Source organism: Hibiscus syriacus, unplaced genomic scaffold (genome assembly GCF_006381635.1).
Source record: "Hibiscus syriacus cultivar Baekdansim isolate YM2019G1 unplaced genomic scaffold, ASM638163v2 tig00111584_pilon, whole genome shotgun sequence".
NCBI lineage: Eukaryota > Viridiplantae > Streptophyta > Magnoliopsida > Malvales > Malvaceae > Hibiscus > Hibiscus syriacus.
In genome coordinates this window covers 1,566,167-1,572,166 of record NW_024063127.1, presented here as the reverse complement: position 1 = coordinate 1,572,166, position 6,000 = coordinate 1,566,167, and the positions used below count along the sequence as shown (strand labels likewise).

Here is a 6,000-nt window from a genome sequence, read left to right as displayed (position 1 = left end):
ACTCAACCCTAAGTTTTATCTGACCTTCATGATGCATTTTTACATGTTTGCGACCTCGATAATTGTATCGAAGAAATGGCATAATAGTTTTCTAGAGACCATATCCGAATCTATTCTAAATTTCACTCCAAAAATCAAAAACCCCGGAACATTCTCCCTACCTTCCTCCTTCTGAAAAAAAAGCTGATGAAAGAGATTCTTCATAAGGAAGTTATGAGAGACCCCTTCTTCCTCAGGAACCCCATGCAAAGGAGGCTATGAATCTAAAGGTGGCTAAAATATTCACAATCAAATATATATACCATAGATACAATAATAATAAATTTGGAGCTTGTTCCATCCATTTGGGACCTTCATAAAGAACTTTGAAGAAACAATATCTTCCTCAACCTCCAATACTGCAATCTGGTCTTGGCTTTAGTAGTGTCTCTCTAGCAGTGAAGTGAAAACGGTTAAAGTTCCTTTTTTAATAGTCTCTGATAATTACAAGGTAGTATCTATTTAAAGCTTTCTAAATAACGCACACACTTTATGGACGTGGCTACTTGAATACAGGACCTCTAGGAAGAACAATCTTCCCTTTATCCACTTAGGCCACTTAATGGGTTCAAAAAAATGGTTAAAGTTCTTAAATATCTATATATCATCTATATACATGTATGGGTCTAAGTATCTGTTTTTAAATCTGCAGATGGATATGCAGACTAGTTGAAGTTTAGTTACAAACACAAGCTTAATGGTATGGCAAGCATTTTAAAAGTAGTAGTAGATGCATTGATAACTTTGAATAACTAGATAAATAATTGAGGAACAAATGTAACTTAAAACATTGTTTTTCTGACGTGAAAATCAAACTTTCAGTATGGCAAATTCTAGATTGAAATACTATTTTTGGAGACAGACAAGGTGCCAAAGCTACAAGTCTTTTACCCTTGTAATTAGGTAGTTACAAGATGTACAAGGCTTTCATGCCAAAAATCAAGACATAATTCGTATAATCATATGTTTTTCCCTTCTCGTTCATTCTTTCCTTAATTATCTTGAACAATAATTTTACTACGTAATCTAATCCCCACCCTTTTATAGTCGTATCTTCTTGTCTTTTACATTCTGGATTGCGTTTGTAAAGATAACCGTTTCCATTCAACCATGCGCCGTAAAAAATCCATCACCTGCAAAAGAAGCATGTATATTACTACTTCTGTTATGAAGTTACATCGTTGTTTTCTGGTCCAATATTTATGTCTGGTTCGGAACTTACTTCATCGTGTTCTTGTAATGAATACGATGCACTTGTTTCCTTAGGAAACTTGGAGACAAGAATGCCAAAACCTTGTCCTCTGTCTCTCAATATCTAAAACCCAATGACTTAGCAAGACCCACTAGTGTTTATAAATTAAAGAGATGTATCGGCTTTTGTTTCAAGCATTGGATACCTTGAATTCATCTTCATCCGTTCGATCATCTCCGATGTAGACCGGAAAAACGTCGCTACAGTTAGCGTATCCAATGGGAAAAAAACACATTTTGTAATAATGGTTAGTGATAAGAGAATATCATGTCATGATTTTGCTAGCATTAAACAATGAAATAAAGTAATCAAGTGGTGGAGGTGGCTGCTGCTGTTTAAACTCTTTATGGATTATATATATAAAATATATACACTTGCAGACACGAAGTGGAGATGTTCGAGAATCAAACAAAATATAACAAAGAAGTAAAACTTACCAAGAGATTCTAACAAGAATTCAAGGGCTTTCCCTTTGTCCCATTTATATAGTAGGACGAATTTCTAGAACCTTTCTGCCTTGAGTTAACCGGAGTTTTGGGTATTCCTTCAGAACTGATCTAAACCTGCTGTGCCAGTTCACTCCATTTCTGCATTTTTAATAAGAAATTATAAGTAAGCAAACATGATTTCTGGTAATAAGATGAGATATTCGTCGACGTCGATTACCTTTTCATCGACACACTGGAAGTGTACTGAAACACAAAACTTGTTCTCGACTTTAGCTCCTGGAGTTGATTTTGTTGTGTCGACCAGTTGTTTGTAAAGCTCATTTATCATGGGAAGGAATTCACTAGCTGGTTGGTAGAGAACAGGTTGACTATTCTGAAGTGTAAAAGAAAAGAATCAGAAAAACATACTATCAACTGTTAAGTCAGTTATTTGGCAAAACTTTCGAGATAATGTTCTGAAAGAAATTAATTCACGAGCTAATTCACTCCCAAAATTAATTACTCAAATAGGGTGAAATCCACAGTGTTGGCCGTAGGTCGCCATGCACTCCGGGCGACCTACCCTTGCTCAAACAGAGAGAATGAACGTGTTGCATGGCACATGCACGTCCCAACACATAGGTCGCCATGCCCTCCGGGCGACCTTGTAGGTCGCCATGCCCTCCGGGCGACCTTGTAGGTCGCCATGCACTCCGGGCGACCTACCCTCGCTCGGCTTCCCTCGGATTCTCTCGCATAGCTCGCTCGGTTGCCCTCGGATGCCCTCGCATAGCTCGTTCGGATGGCCTCGGATGGCCTCGGATGCTCTCGGATGGCCTCGGTCGAATGACCTCGATCGAATGGCCTCGGTCGGATGCCCAGCGTGTGTGGGACGTGCATGGCACATGCAATCTCTTGTAGCTCGCCGGGAAGACATGGCGATCTAGTAGGTCGCCCGGAAGGCATGGCGACCTACGCTGTGGATTTCATCTTATTTGAGCAAATAACTCACCTTCTTATACGTGAAAGCTCGATCCGGATCCTCGATGATTGGTGAAAGGGTTCCGTCGTAATCAAGAAACATTATTTGTTTGCCTTTCGACGCATCGATTATCTGCTCAAACATCTCAAGGGCATATGGATGGTGTAGCTGAAAATGTTCATCAACCATTAAAAATAAAATCAGAATCTTTTTGTTTGTTGGAAATATGAAAGACACGAGCCAGATAAGGTTGTGACTTACATTCCAGGAACCTTGGTTATTGGCAAGGGAAGGTGTTGATTTGATATGAGTAGGAGAAGAAGCTCTCATGGAATCGACCCATCCATTAAGTCTTGCCCCAGCACTGATTTCAAGATTCTGCAGCAACTTCTTCCTGGAAATGGAGATATATCCGTGAGGTGCCGGTGGCTTTTGCGACGACACGGTCACCGTGATTGCCATGTTGGCCATATTCTTTGTTCTTTCTTCAATGAAACTCACTACCAAAGCCAAAAAGAACGTTTTTAGTAAAGCTTTTATAGTTAAATACAAGGACCCAACTAAAATTAAATATTGTCAGGAGTCGAAATATTAAATAATTTAAGAAAAATATAAAGATTTATTACGTATTTAAATTCGAATTTCAGCATGAACAAGCGACATTAGTGATTAAGGAGATTGTTGTTATCCTTGAAATCCCGAGTTCAAGCACTGCGTGTGTAAGGGTATGAGCGTTTATTGTCAAATAGTTAAAAGTTTTTGTATATATACTACCTTGTATTGACCTTAAATTTATAATAAAAAAACTCAAAATTCGCAAGACAACTTCTAAGTTGTCTAATATTTAAACTTATAATAACCTAAATTGTAATCAGACTAAAAATTTGAGAATATGTACTTATCATTCTTTAGTTCGATCACTACTTGATTAAATATTTAATAATTTTTTATATTTTTAAAATTTAAATATTTAATTTTACATAAATCAAAATACTATTAAACTAAAATTATATAGAATATACAAATTTTAATAGGGATCGGACCCTTTGGGCCCTAAGGAAGCTTCATCCCTGTTAAAGACCACAACTGTCTTTTGTCTTTTGAGTATCCCCACTCCCTGCAAAATCCTTGTAGAAAGAACATAGCTTACCCATTGGGGTTGTTAAAAGAAGAGGTGGAATTGAAGCGGTGTTGAGGATGTTAATGTTAAGGTTAAAGTTTCAAACTTGAAACATAGTACTATGTTTCGTTTTCTGAATAAGCTTATAAATTTTGAAGCGGTGTTGAGATGTTAATGTTAAGTTTAATATATTGTATATATTATTTAACTTGAGAGTGATTAAACTTCGATTTTAACTGAATTAATCGAATAAATAAAAAATATTAAATATACCAACCAATTTACCAAACTTAATTCAGTTTGGTTAATTTTTTTTAAAAACATTCGGTTCGATTAACGATTAAAGGGGAAAATTCAATTAATGAAATTTGGGTAATTCAGTTCGATTAGTTAACCGAATTAACCGTTTGAATACCCTACTTAAAACCTTTGGGTTTCTTACCCACTGTTCATGGATATTGATACTAAGCCCCTCAATATCAATACTGACCCTTAGGTATCGATACTCCCATTAGTACTGATACAAAAAATGGCTACTGGAATCTACTAATTGAATTTGGTATCGTTACCATCCTACAAGTATCGATATCTTACCTACAGTATTGATACTTATTGAATGAGTATTGATACTTCTAGCTTAAAACCCTTTTGTTTTTAGCATTTGAAGAGCAATTTCGATATCGTTCTTCCAATATCGATACTTACACCCACAAATACCCTATTTTAGGCACGAAAATGACCCTCTAACTCATCCAAAAGTCCTATTGAGGTCTCCAAACGTTATTAGAATGTTATGTCTGACAGTAGGGTCATAAAAGCTCTATAAACATGTTGAAAACACCAAACACTAAAATCTACCATGAACATGCTTCATGACTCATGCAAGCTAACAAACACACCTAGTGATCTACATTGTAGTAGAGATAGTTAAAAGTGAGTTACCTTGATGTCCTAAGCTATTGGGAACACCCAAGCTCAACCAAGTGCTAGCTTTTCATTTTCTTTAACCTTGGAGCCTTCTCCAACTTCTCTCATTAGACAAGAATCAACCACAAATATTACTAACATTGTTAGGAAGTTTAGAAAAGAATTTAGAACGTTTCTTGAGGCTTGAATATCTAAAAACGAGTTGGTTTCACTTAGGTTTCTGAACACTCCCACATTAAACCCATATTTGGCCACCATAACCAAAACTTGCAAGAGAGAGCTTGAATTGAAGCTTGGAAAGAGGAGATTAATGTTCTTACCTTGAGGTTGTTGGATAAGGTATGGAATCCTATAACGTTTATGCCTTTTCCTTAAGAGGCTAGGGAAATAATAGAGTTTGAATGAAGAAGAAGAAGACAATATAGTTTTAAAGGAGAAGAAGAATACAAAAGAAATGAGATATGAGAAAGAGAGAATTCAGAGGTGATATGATCAAATTTTAATGGAAATCAACCTTCCAAACTAAAGAAGATATAATTTCCTTTTTGGTTCTTCAAACTTTGATCATAATATAAAAATACTTTTTTATCAGGTTTTTTGTCCCAATACCCCAGGCGGGTCAATTATTTAGAGTATTGGGCCAACATGAACATTATTTTGGGAATTATGACATTTTCTACATTGCACACCGAACTTGTCATCTCGACGTGATAAGTTTTATTAAATATAAATTTTTAATGGGCCCAAATGAGTGGGTCCCACATGATCCATTAAAATATTGGTCTTATTAGGACTCGTCACCTAGATGTGACGAGTCCATTAAAGAAATGTTTTTTTGTTAAAAATTAATTTAGAAAATAAAAAGGGACTAGTTCATCTGAATTAAAAAAAATAGTTTTTTCTAGCAATTTGTCAAAAGTCAAATTAAACGGACAAATTCAACGATCTCATGGAACTTTTCACCTCGAGGTGACGAGTTTCACTGACTAAAAAAATTCTAGCAGTTGGAATTTGGGTATAAATAGGGGTTTGGGGTTTTGATTTCCCATCAAACCTTGAATCCAAAAACAATTGAGAAAAATTCGACTTTATGTGCAAAATCCCAAAAAAATGGCTTCTCAAGCAAAGATGTTGCACTTCAACAACGTTCATGTTTCATCGACTGAAGTCCCACTGGAAGGAGAAAGGAGTATTCATCAGCACGTGATGACTTCGGAAGATTCACATAAATGAATGTTGATATATCTTCAAC

At 36.0% G+C, this 6,000-nt stretch overlaps 1 pseudogene; it reads right to left on the bottom strand.

The window, feature by feature from the left end:
* Positions 1 to 1,078: 1,078 nt before the first annotated feature.
* Positions 1,079 to 3,163, bottom strand: LOC120165588 (annotated as a pseudogene).
* Between the last annotated feature and the right edge of the window lie 2,837 nt (positions 3,164 to 6,000).